General features: G+C 48.6%; 1 long non-coding RNA gene across 2 annotated transcripts; it reads right to left on the minus strand.

Annotated features, from left to right (window-relative positions):
- Positions 1-1,754: 1,754 nt before the first annotated feature.
- LOC135983599 (uncharacterized) lies at positions 1,755-24,475 on the minus strand. Of its 2 annotated transcripts, XR_010601306.1 has the most exons (13): positions 23,072-24,475; positions 21,226-22,642; positions 19,398-20,805; positions 17,560-18,968; positions 15,722-17,130; positions 13,894-15,301; positions 12,056-13,464; positions 10,218-11,626; positions 8,390-9,797; positions 6,552-7,960; positions 4,714-6,122; positions 2,877-4,284; positions 1,755-2,781 (listed from the first exon to the last, which is right to left on the minus strand). It is a non-coding gene; the product is annotated as an uncharacterized LOC135983599 (long non-coding RNA). The 2 variants fall into 2 exon arrangements; XR_010601305.1 differs by having other exon boundaries at positions 1,755-4,284.
- Positions 24,476-25,487: the final 1,012 nt, after the last annotated feature.

A 25,487-nucleotide genomic window follows, 5' to 3' on the forward strand; every position in this document is an offset into this window, starting at 1 on the left:
CCTAATGAACAGTATATGTGTAGCAAGGAAATGACATGAGTTTTGACTTTTTTTGTAGTAGAGTAGGAAGTGCATGGGGAAAGAGTGATCCAGTGTTCCATGCAAGGTGTCTGGAGAACAGAAATAAACCCTATTAGCTGTGGATTTATGATGTGTGTGAAATAATTATACATAGAAAGGGCTTGTTTGTCTTTGTTCTCAACAAAATTTTGTGTCACTTACTGTTGAAATATTAAACTGACTGCCACTTACTGAAATGGGAAGTGCTTTCCTTACAAAGGATAGCAATGTTCAGTGAAGGAAGGCTGAATGGGTCAGAAGAGTAGTAAAAAGATATAGATCCGTTCACCTATAAATCACCAGTTCAGATTGGTTGGTAGTGGCTTTTTCCTTGGAGTGGGGGCTGATCAGTAAGTCATCAAGTAAGGTTGAAATATTATCTCCTTCTCTCAAAGAACTGCATTACTATCCACAAATACCCTACAGAAAGTTGGTAGTTCAAAGATGACTGAAATGTTGTGTGAGAATCAGAGGAATTTTCTGTGTCACCGCTAGATAAATGTGTGAAGATAGGCTTCTTTCAAATCTACTGAAGTCATGGAGTTCCCCGATGTAACTGCAGCTACTGCACACTTTAGACTTTGTTCATCTGCTTTTTCTACAGCAGGCGAACAATCACCTAATATTGAGTATTTGCTTTCCAAGTTGCCCACTTTTGAATAATAAATCATAGGGCAAGGGTAATAAATAAAAAGCACATCCCCATGCATATTTCAATGGAACAAAAAGCACCTGGTATAGGAGAAATGAATTAACAAATGCAAAGAGAGAGAGGCTGTTTCAATTCATTATGCACAAGAGAGTTTCTTCACAGCATTAGCAAAATTAATGCCTCCATAGTGAATTATATCTTCATGCACCCTACCAAAGTTAATCTCTAGTTCTCTCCCACCCCTATAGAATCTCATTTTTAGTAAAAATTCTGTTTAGTGCTTGTAGATCTCAAAACACTTTACAAATGAGGTCAGTACAATCATCTCCCCTCCCCCACTTTTTTTTTTAAATGGAGGGGGACACTGGCACAGGGAGGCAAAGTGACCACCAAGTGACCCAAGGACAGCCAGTGACCCAGCAGCAGAGGCAGGAATAGAAACCAGGTCGCCTGAATCCCAGGCCAGTGCTCTAAACCACTAGACCACACTACCTCACATGTATTAGCATATTGAAAATTGAGTGCACCGTAAAAGTCAATTTCTGAGAAACTTGGGATTGAATTAAATATAAAAATATTACATTAATCTACTTTTTAAAAAATGTCTGAACGGGAAAGGTGCAGAAACCAGGGGACCTTGCTAGTTTTAGTCCAATCTTATCATAGCCACAATCATATATTGTGCTCAGGAAGTGAGCTCTAGGGCCTGCAGATCTCAAGCAATCTGTAAGCCTGGGAACAGTGAAGGAACCAAACAAAGGCCTATTCTTGTGCACCTTAGAAGCTTTAGGAGGGCAACCTTATGCACCTAAGTGGCAGTGCGATCTCCATCCTCAAGATCACACTGCAGTCTGCCCAAAACGTGTGATCCAAGAGAAAAATCAAACTTGCACCACTACAGGGTAGTTACTTCCAACGACCGCACGAAAAGGGTAAAAAGATGTTAATTAAATTAAACGTAACAATACCAAAATTCTTCACAAGTTTATCAGATTCCTTTTTGTTTAGCCAAAGAAAGAACTGAGACTATACTTGAATGTATACATGTTATTAATTGAATTACATAAATAGTAACAAATACATTCATAAATAAGGAGTTACAGAAAGCAAAGCAATGTGATATGACAATCAAAGTTCAATCCATGCATTTAACATGGGGTCGTTATCACACTTTTATCAAATAGGTATAATCAGACCTAGATAATTCATTTCACACATCAGAAAGCGGCGATTTTAGCAAAATCATCTTAATACAGAACAGAATTAACTACCAGTGTAAGTCCTTTAATACAGGTCATTGTTCAGCATGGAATTGGCAGAAGTAGACGTTTTCCACAATTATTACACTTTGAAAAGCTCAATAAGGTTTAAAGGATCCCCTAAACTTGCAGAAATGCTACCCTCTTGAAAGTCTCTGGAGATATCTTTATTCTGCCTGGTCATCTTCATCCAAGATTTTGGAATTAGGAATGACAGTAAGAACTGAGGTAGCCAGGTGGGTCCTGCATCCTTGTTGAGCTAAAAATTCAAACCTCAGTGCTTTCAAACACCTACCCGAAATTAACTTTCACACCAACCAAATTGCACCAAACAGGCAACCTCAGCTTTGCCCTCTAAAGACATCTACTAATGTACGGATACAAAAACATCTAAAATTGCCAACAATTCACACTAAACCAATACCAGAAAAACAGTCATAATCACAAAATACTGCACCTCTACCCAAATACCAAGACTTAACAGAAAAATACCTACCTAAAACATCCACATCATCATCCTTTGAATTCAATAAGCGTAAAAGACTACTAAAACACCACTACTGCCACTTCCACCAATGGACACAACTACTAAAAACACTCTCACTTCTGACACAATAGGTGCAAAGTTAATTTTGAATGTGTGGTACACTTTGGTTGGTGTGACCGTTTAAGTAGAGTAGGTGTTTGAAAGTTGTGAAGTGCGGAGAGTAACTGCCAGTTGCCAGAATATTTAGTTTTGTTTGCTTCCTTTTAGAAATGTGTGAGAAATACACAAGTTAGGCCTTCTTCTCCACTTCTGCTTCATGATGCCTGAATCAGAGAGAGGGAGCACAAGGCGTGTGTAAATGAGAACCGCTTTCGACAATGGTCCAAAACCGCCCCGGACACTCCCTTTCGGATCTTACCACCGATAGCATGGCAGGTCTCCAAGAGTCCAAAAAGTGAGTAGAAAGCAGGAGACTTGGCTGCAGAATTCCAGGCAAGTTGGAAGCGCTGTTGGAAGGGCCGGAACTCTGGACACAGTCTCATGGGGGTGCCAGAAATAGTAGCAGATGAGACCTGTACCCTGTTTACAGGGTGCTCATTCAGGGCAGTGGCTGCATTTGGCCAAGTGCCAAGAGACTAGAGGGCAAAGACCAGATCCCTGATTCCAGGGCTTTCGTTGGCAGCAGGCGGTGAAGACAGCATGAGGCCAAGAGACCCAGAGGGCCTCGGAGACGCACACCTTAGTTACAGGGAGGTCAAGCTGCCCACGTAACGGAAATGATTCTAATTACCCAGATTTCAAAAGCGAGATGCAACCTGTACCCTGATTACAGGGTGGTCGCTGGCATTAGCCAAATAGGGGAGACCATAACCTGAATTACAGGAAGGTCAAGCTGTCAAAGTACCAAAGAGCTCGATATGTCCCATCCTAGAGAGGCTTGTGACATAGACCCTAATTACAGGGTTGTCACGCTGACTAATGGGGCAGAGCACGGCGTAAAGCCAAATGAGCAAGAGGGCAGAGACCCGGACCCCAGTTACAGGGCGGTCACATTGCTCAGTTTAACAAAGAGCTCAATGCCCCTCCAAAGACAGGGGGAGGTGACTTGCACCCTGATTACAGGGCAGTTACACTCACCAACCATATAACGGAGACCCAAAGGGCCTCGGAGACGCAAACCCTAGTTACAGGGAGGTCAAGCTGCCCATGTTATGGAAATGATTCTAATCCCCCAGATTTCAAAAGCGAGATGCAACCTGTACCCTGATTACAGGGTGGTCGCTGGCATTAGCCAAATAGGGGAGACCATAACCTGAATTACAGGAAGGTCAAGCTGTCAAAGTACCAAAGAGCTCAATATGTCCCATCCTAGAGAGGCTTGTGACATAGACCCTAATTACAGGGTTGTCACGCTGACTAATGGGGCAGAGCACGGCGTAAAGCCAAATGAGCAAGAGGGCAGAGACCCGGACCCCAGTTACAGGGCGGTCACATTGCTCAGTTTAACAAAGAGCTCAATGCCCCTCCAAAGACGGGGGAGGTGACTTGCACCCTGATTACAGGGCAGTCACCCTCAATAGCCAGATAACGGAGCAGAATGTCAAAAGGACACAATCGCACAGACCGGGACCCATCTTACAGGGCGGTCACGCTGCTCAAGGTATTAAAAGGCTCGAGATTCCCCTACAGTCTAATTACATGACCTGAGGCCTGATTTGAGGTTTGTTACTGTGCCCAGAGTTCCTTTCCTTTTCCTCCATCTTCTTTTCTCTTCTGTGTATGGCATTCCTAACACTTCCTTCTTCTCCACTTGTGGTTCATGATGTCTGAAACAGAGAGAGAGAGCACAAGGCGTGTGTAAGTGAGAACCGACAATGCCACATCCCGCACGCAAACTCAGTGTAAGCTACTGTTACACTGTTCTTTTCCGCATCTGCAGACAGTCTGGATATTTAGGTCCAAGACAGTTCTTTGTGGTCCTCAGACACTTCCTCAAGTATTTCCCAATCCTCCCAAGCTGCACTGGGTGAGAAAAGTACTGGGCCCATTCCCCTCTAAAGCCACAATCTCCAGATTTCCCCTTGACAATTATTTCACCAGGTATTTCACCATTCTCCATACAAAATCAAGAGGAATTAAATGATGAAGGGGGGTAAGGAATTAATTGACAAGTATTCCTAAATCAATGTGACAAAGTATACTGCCTGGAATGACTTAGTCCAAAACAGCCCCGGACACTCCCTTTCGGATCTTACCACCAATAGCATGTCAGGTCTCCAAGGGTCCAAGAAGTGAGAAGAAAGCAGGAGACTTGGCTGCAGAATTCCAGGCAAGTTGGAAGCGCTGTTTGAAGGGCCGGAACTCTGGACACAGTCACATGGGGGCGCCAGAAATAGTAGCAGATGAGACCTGTACCCTGTTTACAGGGTGCTCATTCAGGGCAGTGGCTGCATTTGGACAAGTGCCAAGAGACTAGAGGGCAAAGACCCGATCCCTGATTACAGGGCGGTCGTTGGCAGCAGGTTGTGAAGACAGCACGAGGCCAAGAGACCCAGAGGGCCTCGGAGACGCACACGCAAATTACAGGGAGGTCAAGCTGCCCACGTAACGGAAATGATTCTAATTACCCAGATTTCAAAAGCAAGATGCAACCTGTACCCTGATTACAGGGTGGTCGCTGGCATTAGCCAAAGAGGAGAGACCATAACCTGAATTACAGGAAGGCCAAGCTGTCAAAGTACCAAAGAGCTTGATATGTCCCATCCTCGAGAGGCTTGTGACATAGACCCTAATTACAGGGTTGTCACGCTGACTAATGGGGCAGAGCACGGCGTAAAGCCAAATGAGCAAGAGGGCAGAGACCCAGACCCCAGTTACAGGGCGGTCACATTGCTCAGTTTAACAAAGAGCTCAATGCCCCTCCAAAGACAGGGGGAGGTGACTTGCACCCTGATTACAGGGCAGTTACACTCACCAACTATATAACGGAGACCCAAAGGGCCTCGGAGACGCAAACCCTAGTTACAGGGAGGTCAAGCTGCCCATGTTATGGAAATGATTCTAATCCCCCAGATTTCAAAAGCGAGATGCAATCTGAACCCTGATTACAGGGTGGTCGCTGGCATTAGCCAAATAGGGGAGACCATAACCTGAATTACAGGAAGGTCAAGCTGTCAAAGTACCAAAGAGCTCAATATGTCCCATCCTAGAGAGGCTTGTGACATAGACCCTAATTACAGGGTTGTCACGCTGACTAATGGGGCAGAGCACGGCGTAAAGCCAAATGAGCAAGAGGGCAGAGACCCGGACCCCAGTTACAGGGCGGTCACATTGCTCAGTTTAACAAAGAGCTCAATGCCCCTCCAAAGACAGGGGGAGGTGACTTGCACCCTGATTACAGGGCAGTCACCCTCAATAGCCAGATAACGGAGCAGAATGTCAAAAGGACACAATCGCACAGACCGGGATCCAGCTTACAGGGCGTTCACGCTGCTCAAGGTATTAAGAGGCTCGAGATTCCCCTGCAGTCTAATTACAGGACCTGAGGCCTGACTTGAGGTTGGTTACTGTGCCCAGAGTTCCTTTCCTTTTCCTCCATCTTCTTTTCTCCTCTGTGTATGGCATTCCTGACACTTCCTTCTTCTCCACTTGTGCTTCATGATGTCTGAAACAGAGAGAGAGAGCACAAGGCCTGTGTAAGTGAGAACCGACAATGCCACGTGCCGCACGCAAACTCAGTGTAAGCTACTGTTACACTGTTCTTTTCCTCAGCTGCAGACAGTCTGGATATTTAGGTCCAAGACAGTTCTTTGTGGTCCTCAGACACTTCCTCAAGCATTTCCCACTCCTCCCAAGCTGCACTGGGTGAGAAAAGTACTGGGCCCATTCCCCTCTAAAGCCACAATCTCCAGATTTCCCCTTGACAATTATTTCACCAGGTATTTCACCATTCTCCATACAAAATCAAGAGGAATTAAATGATGAAGGGGGGTAAGGAATTAATTGACAAGTATTCCTAAATCAATGTGACAAAGTATACTGCCTGGAATGACTTAGTCCAAAACAGCCCCGGACACTCCCTTTCGGATCTTACCACCAATAGCATGTCAGGTCTCCAAGGGTCCAAGAAGTGAGAAGAAAGCAGGAGACTTGGCTGCAGAATTCCAGGCAAGTTGGAAGCGCTGTTTGAAGGGCCGGAACTCTGGACACAGTCACATGGGGGCGCCAGAAATAGTAGCAGATGAGACCTGTACCCTGTTTACAGGGTGCTCATTCAGGGCAGTGGCTGCATTTGGACAAGTGCCAAGAGACTAGAGGGCAAAGACCCGATCCCTGATTACAGGGCGGTCGTTGGCAGCAGGTTGTGAAGACAGCACGAGGCCAAGAGACCCAGAGGGCCTCGGAGACGCACACGCTAATTACAGGGAGGTCAAGCTGCCCACGTAACGGAAATGATTCTAATTACCCAGATTTCAAAAGCAAGATGCAACCTGTACCCTGATTACAGGGTGGTCGCTGGCATTAGCCAAAGAGGAGAGACCATAACCTGAATTACAGGAAGGCCAAGCTGTCAAAGTACCAAAGAGCTTGATATGTCCCATCCTCGAGAGGCTTGTGACATAGACCCTAATTACAGGGTTGTCACGCTGACTAATGGGGCAGAGCACGGCGTAAAGCCAAATGAGCAAGAGGGCAGAGACCCAGACCCCAGTTACAGGGCGGTCACATTGCTCAGTTTAACAAAGAGCTCAATGCCCCTCCAAAGACAGGGGGAGGTGACTTGCACCCTGATTACAGGGCAGTTACACTCACCAACTATATAACGGAGACCCAAAGGGCCTCGGAGACGCAAACCCTAGTTACAGGGAGGTCAAGCTGCCCATGTTATGGAAATGATTCTAATCCCCCAGATTTCAAAAGCGAGATGCAATCTGAACCCTGATTACAGGGTGGTCGCTGGCATTAGCCAAATAGGGGAGACCATAACCTGAATTACAGGAAGGTCAAGCTGTCAAAGTACCAAAGAGCTCAATATGTCCCATCCTAGAGAGGCTTGTGACATAGACCCTAATTACAGGGTTGTCACGCTGACTAATGGGGCAGAGCACGGCGTAAAGCCAAATGAGCAAGAGGGCAGAGACCCGGACCCCAGTTACAGGGCGGTCACATTGCTCAGTTTAACAAAGAGCTCAATGCCCCTCCAAAGACAGGGGGAGGTGACTTGCACCCTGATTACAGGGCAGTCACCCTCAATAGCCAGATAACGGAGCAGAATGTCAAAAGGACACAATCGCACAGACCGGGATCCAGCTTACAGGGCGTTCACGCTGCTCAAGGTATTAAGAGGCTCGAGATTCCCCTGCAGTCTAATTACAGGACCTGAGGCCTGACTTGAGGTTGGTTACTGTGCCCAGAGTTCCTTTCCTTTTCCTCCATCTTCTTTTCTCCTCTGTGTATGGCATTCCTGACACTTCCTTCTTCTCCACTTGTGCTTCATGATGTCTGAAACAGAGAGAGAGAGCACAAGGCATGTGTAAGTGAGAACCGACAATGCCACGTGCCGCACGCAAACTCAGTGTAAGCTACTGTTACACTGTTCTTTTCCTCAGCTGCAGACAGTCTGGATATTTAGGTCCAAGACAGTTCTTTGTGGTCCTCAGACACTTCCTCAAGCATTTCCCACTCCTCCCAAGCTGCACTGGGTGAGAAAAGTACTGGGCCCATTCCCCTCTAAAGCCACAATCTCCAGATTTCCCCTTGACAATTATTTCACCAGGTATTTCACCATTCTCCATACAAAATCAAGAGGAATTAAATGATGAAGGGGGGTAAGGAATTAATTGACAAGTATTCCTAAATCAATGTGACAAAGTATACTGCCTGGAATGACTTAGTCCAAAACAGCCCCGGACACTCCCTTTCGGATCTTACCACCAATAGCATGTCAGGTCTCCAAGGGTCCAAGAAGTGAGAAGAAAGCAGGAGACTTGGCTGCAGAATTCCAGGCAAGTTGGAAGCGCTGTTTGAAGGGCCGGAACTCTGGACACAGTCACATGGGGGCGCCAGAAATAGTAGCAGATGAGACCTGTACCCTGTTTACAGGGTGCTCATTCAGGGCAGTGGCTGCATTTGGACAAGTGCCAAGAGACTAGAGGGCAAAGACCCGATCCCTGATTACAGGGCGGTCGTTGGCAGCAGGTTGTGAAGACAGCACGAGGCCAAGAGACCCAGAGGGCCTCGGAGACGCACACGCTAATTACAGGGAGGTCAAGCTGCCCACGTAACGGAAATGATTCTAATTACCCAGATTTCAAAAGCAAGATGCAACCTGTACCCTGATTACAGGGTGGTCGCTGGCATTAGCCAAAGAGGAGAGACCATAACCTGAATTACAGGAAGGCCAAGCTGTCAAAGTACCAAAGAGCTTGATATGTCCCATCCTCGAGAGGCTTGTGACATGGACCCTAATTACAGGGTTGTCACGCTGACTAATGGGGCAGAGCACGGCGTAAAGCCAAATGAGCAAGAGGGCAGAGACCCAGACCCCAGTTACAGGGCGGTCACATTGCTCAGTTTAACAAAGAGCTCAATGCCCCTCCAAAGACAGGGGGAGGTGACTTGCACCCTGATTACAGGGCAGTTACACTCACCAACTATATAACGGAGACCCAAAGGGCCTCGGAGACGCAAACCCTAGTTACAGGGAGGTCAAGCTGCCCATGTTATGGAAATGATTCTAATCCCCCAGATTTCAAAAGCGAGATGCAACCTGTACCCTGATTACAGGGTTGTCGCTGGCATTAGCCAAATAGGGGAGACCATAACCTGAATTACAGGAAGGTCAAGCTGTCAAAGTACCAAAGAGCTCAATATGTCCCATCCTAGAGAGGCTTGTGACATAGACCCTAATTACAGGGTTGTCACGCTGACTAATGGGGCAGAGCACGGCGTAAAGCCAAATGAGCAAGAGGGCAGAGACCCGGACCCCAGTTACAGGGCGGTCACATTGCTCAGTTTAACAAAGAGCTCAATGCCCCTCCAAAGACGGGGGAGGTGACTTGCACCCTGATTACAGGGCAGTCACCCTCAATAGCCAGATAACGGAGCAGAATGTCAAAAGGACACAATCGCACAGACCGGGACCCATCTTACAGGGCGGCCACGCTGCTCAAGGTATTAAAAGGCTCGAGATTCCCCTACAGTCTAATTACATGACCTGAGGCCTGATTTGAGGTTTGTTACTGTGCCCAGAGTTCCTTTCCTTTTCCTCCATCTTCTTTTCTCTTCTGTGTATGGCATTCCTAACACTTCCTTCTTCTCCACTTGTGGTTCATGATGTCTGAAACAGAGAGAGAGAGCACAAGGCGTGTGTAAGTGAGAACCGACAATGCCACATCCCGCACGCAAACTCAGTGTAAGCTACTGTTACACTGTTCTTTTCCGCATCTGCAGACAGTCTGGATATTTAGGTCCAAGACAGTTCTTTGTGGTCCTCAGACACTTCCTCAAGTATTTCCCAATCCTCCCAAGCTGCACTGGGTGAGAAAAGTACTGGGCCCATTCCCCTCTAAAGCCACAATCTCCAGATTTCCCCTTGACAATTATTTCACCAGGCAGCCTCCATACAAAATCAAGAGGAATTAAATGATGAAGGGGGTAAGGAATTAATTGACAAGTATTCCTAAATCAATGTGACAAGGTACACTGCCTGGTATGACTTAGTCCAAAACAGCCCCGGACACTCCCTTTCGGATCTTACCACCAATAGCATGTCAGGTCTCCAAGAGTCCAAGAAGTGAGTAGAAAGCAGGAGACCGGGCTGCAGAATTCCAGGCAAGTTGGAAGCGCTGTTGGAAGGGCCGGAACTCTGGACACAGTGTCACGGGGGCGCCAGAAATAGTAGCAGATGAGACCTGTACCCTGTTTACAGGGTGCTCATTCAGGGCAGTGGCTGCATTTGGACAAGTGCCAAGAGACTAGAGGGCAAAGACCCGATCCCTGATTACAGGGCGGTCGTTGGCAGCAGGTTGTGAAGACAGCACGAGGCCAAGAGACCCAGAGGGCCTCGGAGACGCACACGCTAATTACAGGGAGGTCAAGCTGCCCACGTAACGGAAATGATTCTAATTACCCAGATTTCAAAAGCAAGATGCAACCTGTACCCTGATTACAGGGTGGTCGCTGGCATTAGCCAAAGAGGAGAGACCATAACCTGAATTACAGGAAGGCCAAGCTGTCAAAGTACCAAAGAGCTTGATATGTCCCATCCTCGAGAGGCTTGTGACATAGACCCTAATTACAGGGTTGTCACGCTGACTAATGGGGCAGAGCACGGCGTAAAGCCAAATGAGCAAGAGGGCAGAGACCCAGACCCCAGTTACAGGGCGGTCACATTGCTCAGTTTAACAAAGAGCTCAATGCCCCTCCAAAGACAGGGGGAGGTGACTTGCACCCTGATTACAGGGCAGTTACACTCACCAACTATATAACGGAGACCCAAAGGGCCTCGGAGACGCAAACCCTAGTTACAGGGAGGTCAAGCTGCCCATGTTATGGAAATGATTCTAATCCCCCAGATTTCAAAAGCGAGATGCAATCTGAACCCTGATTACAGGGTGGTCGCTGGCATTAGCCAAATAGGGGAGACCATAACCTGAATTACAGGAAGGTCAAGCTGTCAACGTACCAAAGAGCTCAATATGTCCCATCCTAGAGAGGCTTGTGACATAGACCCTAATTACAGGGTTGTCACGCTGACTAATGGGGCAGAGCACGGCGTAAAGCCAAATGAGCAAGAGGGCAGAGACCCGGACCCCAGTTACAGGGCGGTCACATTGCTCAGTTTAACAAAGAGCTCAATGCCCCTCCAAAGACAGGGGGAGGTGACTTGCACCCTGATTACAGGGCAGTCACCCTCAATAGCCAGATAACGGAGCAGAATGTCAAAAGGACACAATCGCACAGACCGGGATCCAGCTTACAGGGCGTTCACGCTGCTCAAGGTATTAAGAGGCTCGAGATTCCCCTGCAGTCTAATTACAGGACCTGAGGCCTGACTTGAGGTTGGTTACTGTGCCCAGAGTTCCTTTCCTTTTCCTCCATCTTCTTTTCTCCTCTGTGTATGGCATTCCTGACACTTCCTTCTTCTCCACTTGTGCTTCATGATGTCTGAAACAGAGAGAGAGAGCACAAGGCATGTGTAAGTGAGAACCGACAATGCCACGTGCCGCACGCAAACTCAGTGTAAGCTACTGTTACACTGTTCTTTTCCTCAGCTGCAGACAGTCTGGATATTTAGGTCCAAGACAGTTCTTTGTGGTCCTCAGACACTTCCTCAAGCATTTCCCACTCCTCCCAAGCTGCACTGGGTGAGAAAAGTACTGGGCCCATTCCCCTCTAAAGCCACAATCTCCAGATTTCCCCTTGACAATTATTTCACCAGGTATTTCACCATTCTCCATACAAAATCAAGAGGAATTAAATGATGAAGGGGGGTAAGGAATTAATTGACAAGTATTCCTAAATCAATGTGACAAAGTATACTGCCTGGAATGACTTAGTCCAAAACAGCCCCGGACACTCCCTTTCGGATCTTACCACCAATAGCATGTCAGGTCTCCAAGGGTCCAAGAAGTGAGAAGAAAGCAGGAGACTTGGCTGCAGAATTCCAGGCAAGTTGGAAGCGCTGTTTGAAGGGCCGGAACTCTGGACACAGTCACATGGGGGCGCCAGAAATAGTAGCAGATGAGACCTGTACCCTGTTTACAGGGTGCTCATTCAGGGCAGTGGCTGCATTTGGACAAGTGCCAAGAGACTAGAGGGCAAAGACCCGATCCCTGATTACAGGGCGGTCGTTGGCAGCAGGTTGTGAAGACAGCACGAGGCCAAGAGACCCAGAGGGCCTCGGAGACGCACACGCTAATTACAGGGAGGTCAAGCTGCCCACGTAACGGAAATGATTCTAATTACCCAGATTTCAAAAGCAAGATGCAACCTGTACCCTGATTACAGGGTGGTCGCTGGCATTAGCCAAAGAGGAGAGACCATAACCTGAATTACAGGAAGGCCAAGCTGTCAAAGTACCAAAGAGCTTGATATGTCCCATCCTCGAGAGGCTTGTGACATAGACCCTAATTACAGGGTTGTCACGCTGACTAATGGGGCAGAGCACGGCGTAAAGCCAAATGAGCAAGAGGGCAGAGACCCAGACCCCAGTTACAGGGCGGTCACATTGCTCAGTTTAACAAAGAGCTCAATGCCCCTCCAAAGACAGGGGGAGGTGACTTGCACCCTGATTACAGGGCAGTTACACTCACCAACTATATAACGGAGACCCAAAGGGCCTCGGAGACGCAAACCCTAGTTACAGGGAGGTCAAGCTGCCCATGTTATGGAAATGATTCTAATCCCCCAGATTTCAAAAGCGAGATGCAATCTGAACCCTGATTACAGGGTGGTCGCTGGCATTAGCCAAATAGGGGAGACCATAACCTGAATTACAGGAAGGTCAAGCTGTCAAAGTACCAAAGAGCTCGATATGTCCCATCCTAGAGAGGCTTGTGACATAGACCCTAATTACAGGGTTGTCACGCTGACTAATGGGGCAGAGCACGGCGTAAAGCCAAATGAGCAAGAGGGCAGAGACCCAGACCCCAGTTACAGGGCGGTCACATTGCTCAGTTTAACAAAGAGCTCAATGCCCCTCCAAAGACAGGCGGGGGTGACTTGCACCCTGATTACAGGGCAGTCACCCTCAATAGCCAGATAACGGAGCAGAATGTCAAAAGGACACAATCGCACAGACCGGGATCCAGCTTACAGGGCGTTCACGCTGCTCAAGGGATTAAGAGGCTCGAGATTCCCCTGCAGTCTAATTACAGGACCTGAGGCCTGACTTGAGGTTGGTTACTGTGCCCAGAGTTCCTTTCCTTTTCCTCCATCTTCTTTTCTCCTCTGTGTATGGCATTCCTGACACTTCCTTCTTCTCCACTTGTGCTTCATGATGTCTGAAACAGAGAGAGAGAGCACAAGGCATGTGTAAGTGAGAACCGACAATGCCACGTGCCGCACGCAAACTCAGTGTAAGCTACTGTTACACTGTTCTTTTCCTCAGCTGCAGACAGTCTGGATATTTAGGTCCAAGACAGTTCTTTGTGGTCCTCAGACACTTCCTCAAGCATTTCCCACTCCTCCCAAGCTGCACTGGGTGAGAAAAGTACTGGGCCCATTCCCCTCTAAAGCCACAATCTCCAGATTTCCCCTTGACAATTATTTCACCAGGTATTTCACCATTCTCCATACAAAATCAAGAGGAATTAAATGATGAAGGGGGGTAAGGAATTAATTGACAAGTATTCCTAAATCAATGTGACAAAGTATACTGCCTGGAATGACTTAGTCCAAAACAGCCCCGGACACTCCCTTTCGGATCTTACCACCAATAGCATGTCAGGTCTCCAAGGGTCCAAGAAGTGAGAAGAAAGCAGGAGACTTGGCTGCAGAATTCCAGGCAAGTTGGAAGCGCTGTTTGAAGGGCCGGAACTCTGGACACAGTCACATGGGGGCGCCAGAAATAGTAGCAGATGAGACCTGTACCCTGTTTACAGGGTGCTCATTCAGGGCAGTGGCTGCATTTGGACAAGTGCCAAGAGACTAGAGGGCAAAGACCCGATCCCTGATTACAGGGCGGTCGTTGGCAGCAGGTTGTGAAGACAGCACGAGGCCAAGAGACCCAGAGGGCCTCGGAGACGCACACGCTAATTACAGGGAGGTCAAGCTGCCCACGTAACGGAAATGATTCTAATTACCCAGATTTCAAAAGCAAGATGCAACCTGTACCCTGATTACAGGGTGGTCGCTGGCATTAGCCAAAGAGGAGAGACCATAACCTGAATTACAGGAAGGCCAAGCTGTCAAAGTACCAAAGAGCTTGATATGTCCCATCCTCGAGAGGCTTGTGACATGGACCCTAATTACAGGGTTGTCACGCTGACTAATGGGGCAGAGCACGGCGTAAAGCCAAATGAGCAAGAGGGCAGAGACCCAGACCCCAGTTACAGGGCGGTCACATTGCTCAGTTTAACAAAGAGCTCAATGCCCCTCCAAAGACAGGGGGAGGTGACTTGCACCCTGATTACAGGGCAGTTACACTCACCAACTATATAACGGAGACCCAAAGGGCCTCGGAGACGCAAACCCTAGTTACAGGGAGGTCAAGCTGCCCATGTTATGGAAATGATTCTAATCCCCCAGATTTCAAAAGCGAGATGCAACCTGTACCCTGATTACAGGGTTGTCGCTGGCATTAGCCAAATAGGGGAGACCATAACCTGAATTACAGGAAGGTCAAGCTGTCAAAGTACCAAAGAGCTCAATATGTCCCATCCTAGAGAGGCTTGTGACATAGACCCTAATTACAGGGTTGTCACGCTGACTAATGGGGCAGAGCACGGCGTAAAGCCAAATGAGCAAGAGGGCAGAGACCCGGACCCCAGTTACAGGGCGGTCACATTGCTCAGTTTAACAAAGAGCTCAATGCCCCTCCAAAGACGGGGGAGGTGACTTGCACCCTGATTACAGGGCAGTCACCCTCAATAGCCAGATAACGGAGCAGAATGTCAAAAGGACACAATCGCACAGACCGGGACCCATCTTACAGGGCGGCCACGCTGCTCAAGGTATTAAAAGGCTCGAGATTCCCCTACAGTCTAATTACATGACCTGAGGCCTGATTTGAGGTTTGTTACTGTGCCCAGAGTTCCTTTCCTTTTCCTCCATCTTCTTTTCTCTTCTGTGTATGGCATTCCTAACACTTCCTTCTTCTCCACTTGTGGTTCATGATGTCTGAAACAGAGAGAGAGAGCACAAGGCGTGTGTAAGTGAGAACCGACAATGCCACATCCCGCACGCAAACTCAGTGTAAGCTACTGTTACACTGTTCTTTTCCGCATCTGCAGACAGTCTGGATATTTAGGTCCAAGACAGTTCTTTGTGGTCCTCAGACACTTCCTCAAGTATTTCCCAATCCTCCCAAGCTGCACTGGGTGAGAAAAGTACTGGGCCCATTCCCCTCTAAAGCCACAATCTCCAGATTTCCCCTTGACAATTATTTCACCAGGCAGCCTCCATACAAAATCAAGAGGAATTAAATGATGAAGGGGGTAAGGAATTAATTGACAAGTATTCCTAAATCAATGTGACAAGGTACACTGCCTGGTATGACTTAGTCCAAAACAGCCCCGGACACTCCCTTTCGGATCTTACCACCAATAGCATGTCAGGTCTCCAAGAGTCCAAGAAGTGAGTAGAAAGCAGGAGACTTGGCTGCAGAATTCCAGGCAAGTTGGAAGCGCTGTTGGAAGGGCCGGAACTCTGGACACAGTGTCACGGGGGCGCCAGAAATAGTAGCAGATGAGACCTGTACCCTGTTTACAGGGTGCTCATTCAGGGCAGTGGCTGCATTTGGACAAGTGCCAAGAGACTAGAGGGCAAAGACCCGATCCCTGATTACAGGGCGGTCGTTGGCAGCAGGTTGTGAAGACAGCACGAGGCCAAGAGACCCAGAGGGCCTCGGAGACGCACACGCTAATTACAGGGAGGTCAAGCTGCCCACGTAACGGAAATGATTCTAATTACCCAGATTTCAAAAGCAAGATGCAACCTGTACCCTGATTACAGGGTGGTCGCTGGCATTAGCCAAAGAGGAGAGACCATAACCTGAATTACAGGAAGGCCAAGCTGTCAAAGTACCAAAGAGCTTGATATGTCCCATCCTCGAGAGGCTTGTGACATAGACCCTAATTACAGGGTTGTCACGCTGACTAATGGGGCAGAGCACGGCGTAAAGCCAAATGAGCAAGAGGGCAGAGACCCAGACCCCAGTTACAGGGCGGTCACATTGCTCAGTTTAACAAAGAGCTCAATGCCCCTCCAAAGACAGGGGGAGGTGACTTGCACCCTGATTACAGGGCAGTTACACTCACCAACTATATAACGGAGACCCAAAGGGCCTCGGAGACGCAAACCCTAGTTACAGGGAGGTCAAGCTGCCCATGTTATGGAAATGATTCTAATCCCCCAGATTTCAAAAGCGAGATGCAATCTGAACCCTGATTACAGGGTGGTCGCTGGCATTAGCCAAATAGGGGAGACCATAACCTGAATTACAGGAAGGTCAAGCTGTCAAAGTACCAAAGAGCTCAATATGTCCCATCCTAGAGAGGCTTGTGACATAGACCCTAATTACAGGGTTGTCACGCTGACTAATGGGGCAGAGCACGGCGTAAAGCCAAATGAGCAAGAGGGCAGAGACCCGGACCCCAGTTACAGGGCGGTCACATTGCTCAGTTTAACAAAGAGCTCAATGCCCCTCCAAAGACAGGGGGAGGTGACTTGCACCCTGATTACAGGGCAGTCACCCTCAATAGCCAGATAACGGAGCAGAATGTCAAAAGGACACAATCGCACAGACCGGGATCCAGCTTACAGGGCGTTCACGCTGCTCAAGGTATTAAGAGGCTCGAGATTCCCCTGCAGTCTAATTACAGGACCTGAGGCCTGACTTGAGGTTGGTTACTGTGCCCAGAGTTCCTTTCCTTTTCCTCCATCTTCTTTTCTCCTCTGTGTATGGCATTCCTGACACTTCCTTCTTCTCCACTTGTGCTTCATGATGTCTGAAACAGAGAGAGAGAGCACAAGGCATGTGTAAGTGAGAACCGACAATGCCACGTGCCGCACGCAAACTCAGTGTAAGCTACTGTTACACTGTTCTTTTCCTCAGCTGCAGACAGTCTGGATATTTAGGTCCAAGACAGTTCTTTGTGGTCCTCAGACACTTCCTCAAGCATTTCCCACTCCTCCCAAGCTGCACTGGGTGAGAAAAGTACTGGGCCCATTCCCCTCTAAAGCCACAATCTCCAGATTTCCCCTTGACAATTATTTCACCAGGTATTTCACCATTCTCCATACAAAATCAAGAGGAATTAAATGATGAAGGGGGGTAAGGAATTAATTGACAAGTATTCCTAAATCAATGTGACAAAGTATACTGCCTGGAATGACTTAGTCCAAAACAGCCCCGGACACTCCCTTTCGGATCTTACCACCAATAGCATGTCAGGTCTCCAAGGGTCCAAGAAGTGAGAAGAAAGCAGGAGACTTGGCTGCAGAATTCCAGGCAAGTTGGAAGCGCTGTTTGAAGGGCCGGAACTCTGGACACAGTCACATGGGGGCGCCAGAAATAGTAGCAGATGAGACCTGTACCCTGTTTACAGGGTGCTCATTCAGGGCAGTGGCTGCATTTGGACAAGTGCCAAGAGACTAGAGGGCAAAGACCCGATCCCTGATTACAGGGCGGTCGTTGGCAGCAGGTTGTGAAGACAGCACGAGGCCAAGAGACCCAGAGGGCCTCGGAGACGCACACGCTAATTACAGGGAGGTCAAGCTGCCCACGTAACGGAAATGATTCTAATTACCCAGATTTCAAAAGCAAGATGCAACCTGTACCCTGATTACAGGGTGGTCGCTGGCATTAGCCAAAGAGGAGAGACCATAACCTGAATTACAGGAAGGCCAAGCTGTCAAAGTACCAAAGAGCTTGATATGTCCCATCCTCGAGAGGCTTGTGACATAGACCCTAATTACAGGGTTGTCACGCTGACTAATGGGGCAGAGCACGGCGTAAAGCCAAATGAGCAAGAGGGCAGAGACCCAGACCCCAGTTACAGGGCGGTCACATTGCTCAGTTTAACAAAGAGCTCAATGCCCCTCCAAAGACAGGGGGAGGTGACTTGCACCCTGATTACAGGGCAGTTACACTCACCAACTATATAACGGAGACCCAAAGGGCCTCGGAGACGCAAACCCTAGTTACAGGGAGGTCAAGCTGCCCATGTTATGGAAATGATTCTAATCCCCCAGATTGCAAAAGCGAGATGCAACCTGTACCCTGATTACAGGGTGGTCGCTGGCATTAGCCAAATAGGGGAGACCATAACCTGAATTACAGGAAGGTCAAGCTGTCAAAGTACCAAAGAGCTCGATATGTCCCATCCTAGAGAGGCTTGTGACATAGACCCTAATTACAGGGTTGTCACGCTGACTAATGGGGCAGAGCACGGCGTAAAGCCAAATGAGCAAGAGGGCAGAGACCCAGACCCCAGTTACAGGGCGGTCACATTGCTCAGTTTAACAAAGAGCTCAATGCCCCTCCAAAGACAGGCGGGGGTGACTTGCACCCTGATTACAGGGCAGTCACCCTCAATAGCCAGATAACGGAGCAGAATGTCAAAAGGACACAATCGCACAGACCGGGATCCAGCTTACAGGGCGTTCACGCTGCTCAAGGGATTAAGAGGCTCGAGATTCCCCTGCAGTCTAATTACAGGACCTGAGGCCTGACTTGAGGTTGGTTACTGTGCCCAGAGTTCCTTTCCTTTTCCTCCATCTTCTTTTCTCCTCTGTGTATGGCATTCCTGACACTTCCTTCTTCTCCACTTGTGCTTCATGATGTCTGAAACAGAGAGAGAGAGCACAAGGCATGTGTAAGTGAGAACCGACAATGCCACGTGCCGCACGCAAACTCAGTGTAAGCTACTGTTACACTGTTCTTTTCCTCAGCTGCAGACAGTCTGGATATTTAGGTCCAAGACAGTTCTTTGTGGTCCTCAGACACTTCCTCAAGCATTTCCCACTCCTCCCAAGCTGCACTGGGTGAGAAAAGTACTGGGCCCATTCCCCTCTAAAGCCACAATCTCCAGATTTCCCCTTGACAATTATTTCACCAGGTATTTCACCATTCTCCATAAAAAATCAAGAGGAATTAAATGATGAAGGGGGGTAAGGAATTAATTGACAAGTATTCCTAAATCAATGTGACAAAGTATACTGCCTGGAATGACTTAGTCCAAAACAGCCCCGGACACTCCCTTTCGGATCTTACCACCAATAGCATGTCAGGTCTCCAAGGGTCCAAGAAGTGAGAAGAAAGCAGGAGACTTGGCTGCAGAATTCCAGGCAAGTTGGAAGCGCTGTTTGAAGGGCCGGAACTCTGGACACAGTCACATGGGGGCGCCAGAAATAGTAGCAGATGAGACCTGTACCCTGTTTACAGGGTGCTCATTCAGGGCAGTGGCTGCATTTGGACAAGTGCCAAGAGACTAGAGGGCAAAGACCCGATCCCTGATTACAGGGCGGTCGTTGGCAGCAGGTTGTGAAGACAGCACGAGGCCAAGAGACCCAGAGGGCCTCGGAGACGCACACGCTAATTACAGGGAGGTCAAGCTGCCCACGTAACGGAAATGATTCTAATTACCCAGATTTCAAAAGCAAGATGCAACCTGTACCCTGATTACAGGGTGGTCGCTGGCATTAGCCAAAGAGGAGAGACCATAACCTGAATTACAGGAAGGCCAAGCTGTCAAAGTACCAAAGAGCTTGATATGTCCCATCCTCGAGAGGCTTGTGACATGGACCCTAATTACAGGGTTGTCACGCTGACTAATGGGGCAGAGCACGGCGTAAAGCCAAATGAGCAAGAGGGCAGAGACCCAGACCCCAGTTACAGGGCGGTCACATTGCTCAGTTTAACAAAGAGCTCAATGCCCCTCCAAAGACAGGGGGAGGTGACTTGCACCCTGATTACAGGGCAGTTACACTCACCAACTATATAACGGAGACCCAAAGGGCCTCGGAGACGCAAACCCTAGTTACAGGGAGGTCAAGCTGCCCATGTTATGGAAATGATTCTAATCCCCCAGATTTCAAAAGCGAGATGCAACCTGTACCCTGATTACAGGGTTGTCGCTGGCATTAGCCAAATAGGGGAGACCATAACCTGAATTACAGGAAGGTCAAGCTGTCAAAGTACCAAAGAGCTCAATATGTCCCATCCTAGAGAGGCTTGTGACATAGACCCTAATTACAGGGTTGTCACGCTGACTAATGGGGCAGAGCACGGCGTAAAGCCAAATGAGCAAGAGGGCAGAGACCCGGACCCCAGTTACAGGGCGGTCACATTGCTCAGTTTAACAAAGAGCTCAATGCCCCTCCAAAGACGGGGGAGGTGACTTGCACCCTGATTACAGGGCAGTCACCCTCAATAGCCAGATAACGGAGCAGAATGTCAAAAGGACACAATCGCACAGACCGGGACCCATCTTACAGGGCGGCCACGCTGCTCAAGGTATTAAAAGGCTCGAGATTCCCCTACAGTCTAATTACATGACCTGAGGCCTGATTTGAGGTTTGTTACTGTGCCCAGAGTTCCTTTCCTTTTCCTCCATCTTCTTTTCTCTTCTGTGTATGGCATTCCTAACACTTCCTTCTTCTCCACTTGTGGTTCATGATGTCTGAAACAGAGAGAGAGAGCACAAGGCATGTGTAAGTGAGAACCGACAATGCCACATCCCGCACGCAAACTCAGTGTAAGCTACTGTTACACTGTTCTTTTCCTCAGCTGCAGACAGTCTGGATATTTAGGTCCAAGACAGTTCTTTGTGGTCCTCAGACACTTCCTCAAGCATTTCCCACTCCTCCCAAGCTGCACTGGGTGAGAAAAGTACTGGGCCCATTCCCCTCTAAAGCCACAATCTCCAGATTTCCCCTTGACAATTATTTCACCAGGCAGCCTCCATACAAAATCAAGAGGAATTAAATGATGAAGGGGGTAAGGAATTAATTGACAAGTATTCCTAAATCAATGTGACAAGGTACACTGCCTGGTATGACTTAGTCCAAAACAGCCCCGGACACTCCCTTTCGGATCTTACCACCAATAGCATGTCAGGTCTCCAAGAGTCCAAGAAGTGAGTAGAAAGCAGGAGACCGGGCTGCAGAATTCCAGGCAAGTTGGAAGCGCTGTTGGAAGGGCCGGAACTCTGGACACAGTGTCACGGGGGCGCCAGAAATAGTAGCAGATGAGACCTGTACCCTGTTTACAGGGTGCTCATTCAGGGCAGTGGCTGCATTTGGACAAGTGCCAAGAGACTAGAGGGCAAAGACCCGATCCCTGATTACAGGGCGGTCGTTGGCAGCAGGTTGTGAAGACAGCACGAGGCCAAGAGACCCAGAGGGCCTCGGAGACGCACACGCTAATTACAGGGAGGTCAAGCTGCCCACGTAACGGAAATGATTCTAATTACCCAGATTTCAAAAGCAAGATGCAACCTGTACCCTGATTACAGGGTGGTCGCTGGCATTAGCCAAAGAGGAGAGACCATAACCTGAATTACAGGAAGGCCAAGCTGTCAAAGTACCAAAGAGCTTGATATGTCCCATCCTCGAGAGGCTTGTGACATAGACCCTAATTACAGGGTTGTCACGCTGACTAATGGGGCAGAGCACGGCGTAAAGCCAAATGAGCAAGAGGGCAGAGACCCAGACCCCAGTTACAGGGCGGTCACATTGCTCAGTTTAACAAAGAGCTCAATGCCCCTCCAAAGACAGGGGGAGGTGACTTGCACCCTGATAGGTCCAAGACAGGGCAGTTACACTCACCAACTATATAACGGAGACCCAAAGGGCCTCGGAGACGCAAACCCTAGTTACAGGGAGGTCAAGCTGCCCATGTTATGGAAATGATTCTAATCCCCCAGATTTCAAAAGCGAGATGCAATCTGAACCCTGATTACAGGGTGGTCGCTGGCATTAGCCAAATAGGGGAGACCATAACCTGAATTACAGGAAGGTCAAGCTGTCAAAGTACCAAAGAGCTCAATATGTCCCATCCTAGAGAGGCTTGTGACATAGACCCTAATTACAGGGTTGTCACGCTGACTAATGGGGCAGAGCACGGCGTAAAGCCAAATGAGCAAGAGGGCAGAGACCCGGACCCCAGTTACAGGGCGGTCACATTGCTCAGTTTAACAAAGAGCTCAATGCCCCTCCAAAGACAGGGGGAGGTGACTTGCACCCTGATTACAGGGCAGTCACCCTCAATAGCCAGATAACGGAGCAGAATGTCAAAAGGACACAATCGCACAGACCGGGATCCAGCTTACAGGGCGTTCACGCTGCTCAAGGTATTAAGAGGCTCGAGATTCCCCTGCAGTCTAATTACAGGACCTGAGGCCTGACTTGAGGTTGGTTACTGTGCCCAGAGTTCCTTTCCTTTTCCTCCATCTTCTTTTCTCCTCTGTGTATGGCATTCCTGACACTTCCTTCTTCTCCACTTGTGCTTCATGATGTCTGAAACAGAGAGAGAGAGCACAAGGCATGTGTAAGTGAGAACCGACAATGCCACGTGCCGCACGCAAACTCAGTGTAAGCTACTGTTACACTGTTCTTTTCCTCAGCTGCAGACAGTCTGGATATTTAGGTCCAAGACAGTTCTTTGTGGTCCTCAGACACTTCCTCAAGCATTTCCCACTCCTCCCAAGCTGCACTGGGTGAGAAAAGTACTGGGCCCATTCCCCTCTAAAGCCACAATCTCCAGATTTCCCCTTGACAATTATTTCACCAGGTATTTCACCATTCTCCATACAAAATCAAGAGGAATTAAATGATGAAGGGGGGTAAGGAATTAATTGACAAGTATTCCTAAATCAATGTGACAAAGTATACTGCCTGGAATGACTTAGTCCAAAACAGCCCCGGACACTCCCTTTCGGATCTTACCACCAATAGCATGTCAGGTCTCCAAGGGTCCAAGAAGTGAGAAGAAAGCAGGAGACTTGGCTGCAGAATTCCAGGCAAGTTGGAAGCGCTGTTTGAAGGGCCGGAACTCTGGACACAGTCACATGGGGGCGCCAGAAATAGTAGCAGATGAGACCTGTACCCTGTTTACAGGGTGCTCATTCAGGGCAGTGGCTGCATTTGGACAAGTGCCAAGAGACTAGAGGGCAAAGACCCGATCCCTGATTACAGGGCGGTCGTTGGCAGCAGGTTGTGAAGACAGCACGAGGCCAAGAGACCCAGAGGGCCTCGGAGACGCACACGCTAATTACAGGGAGGTCAAGCTGCCCACGTAACGGAAATGATTCTAATTACCCAGATTTCAAAAGCAAGATGCAACCTGTACCCTGATTACAGGGTGGTCGCTGGCATTAGCCAAAGAGGAGAGACCATAACCTGAATTACAGGAAGGCCAAGCTGTCAAAGTACCAAAGAGCTTGATATGTCCCATCCTCGAGAGGCTTGTGACATAGACCCTAATTACAGGGTTGTCACGCTGACTAATGGGGCAGAGCACGGCGTAAAGCCAAATGAGCAAGAGGGCAGAGACCCAGACCCCAGTTACAGGGCGGTCACATTGCTCAGTTTAACAAAGAGCTCAATGCCCCTCCAAAGACAGGGGGAGGTGACTTGCACCCTGATTACAGGGCAGTTACACTCACCAACTATATAACGGAGACCCAAAGGGCCTCGGAGACGCAAACCCTAGTTATAGGGAGGTCAAGCTGCCCATGTTATGGAAATGATTCTAATCCCCCAGATTGCAAAAGCGAGATGCAACCTGTACCCTGATTACAGGGTGGTCGCTGGCATTAGCCAAATAGGGGAGACCATAACCTGAATTACAGGAAGGTCAAGCTGTCAAAGTACCAAAGAGCTCGATATGTCCCATCCTAGAGAGGCTTGTGACATAGACCCTAATTACAGGGTTGTCACGCTGACTAATGGGGCAGAGCACGGCGTAAAGCCAAATGAGCAAGAGGGCAGAGACCCAGACCCCAGTTACAGGGCGGTCACATTGCTCAGTTTAACAAAGAGCTCAATGCCCCTCCAAAGACAGGCGGGGGTGACTTGCACCCTGATTACAGGGCAGTCACCCTCAATAGCCAGATAACGGAGCAGAATGTCAAAAGGACACAATCGCACAGACCGGGATCCAGCTTACAGGGCGTTCACGCTGCTCAAGGGATTAAGAGGCTCGAGATTCCCCTGCAGTCTAATTACAGGACCTGAGGCCTGACTTGAGGTTGGTTACTGTGCCCAGAGTTCCTTTCCTTTTCCTCCATCTTCTTTTCTCCTCTGTGTATGGCATTCCTGACACTTCCTTCTTCTCCACTTGTGCTTCATGATGTCTGAAACAGGGAGAGAGAGCACAAGGCATGTGTAAGTGAGAACCGACAATGCCACGTGCCGCACGCAAACTCAGTGTAAGCTACTGTTCTTTTCCTCAGCTGCAGACAGTCTGGATATTTAGGTCCAAGACAGTTCTTTGTGGTCCTCAGACACTTCCTCAAGCATTTCCCACTCCTCCCAAGCTGCACTGGGTGAGAAAAGTACTGGGCCCATTCCCCTCTAAAGCCACAATCTCCAGATTTCCCCTTGACAATTATTTCACCAGGTATTTCACCATTCTCCATACAAAATCAAGAGGAATTAAATGATGAAGGGGGGTAAGGAATTAATTGACATGTATTCCTAAATCAATGTGACAAGGTATACTGCCTGGAATGACTTAGTCCAAAACAGCCCCCGACACTCCCTTTCGGATCTTACCACCAATAGCATGTCAGGTCTCCAAGGGTCCAAGAAGTGAGAAGAAAGCAGGAGACTTGGCTGCAGAATTCCAGGCAAGTTGGAAGCGCTGTTTGAAGGGCCGGAACTCTGGACACAGTCACATGGGGGCGCCAGAAATAGTAGCAGATGAGACCTGTACCCTGTTTACAGGGTGCTCATTCAGGGCAGTGGCTGCATTTGGCCAAGTGCCAAGAGACTAGAGGGCAAAGACCCGATCCCTGATTAGAGGGCGGTCGTTGGCAGCAGGCTGTGAAGACAGCACGAGGCCAAGAGACCCAGAGGGCCTCGGAGACTCACACCCTAGTTACAGGGAGGTCAAGCTGCCCACGTAACGGAAATGATTCTAATTACCCAGATTTCAAAAGCGAGATGCAACCTGTACCCTGATTACAGGGTGGTCGCTGGCATTAGCCAAAGAGGAGAGACCATAACCTGAATTACAGGAAGGTCAAGCTGTCAAAGTACCAAAGAGCTCGATATGTCCCATCCTAGAGAGGCTTGTGACATGGACCCTAATTACAGGGATGTCACGCTGACTAATGGGGCAGAGCACGGCGTAAAGCCA

This window comes from Chrysemys picta, chromosome 5 (genome assembly GCF_011386835.1).
Source record: "Chrysemys picta bellii isolate R12L10 chromosome 5, ASM1138683v2, whole genome shotgun sequence".
NCBI classification, from domain to species: domain Eukaryota; kingdom Metazoa; phylum Chordata; order Testudines; family Emydidae; genus Chrysemys; species Chrysemys picta.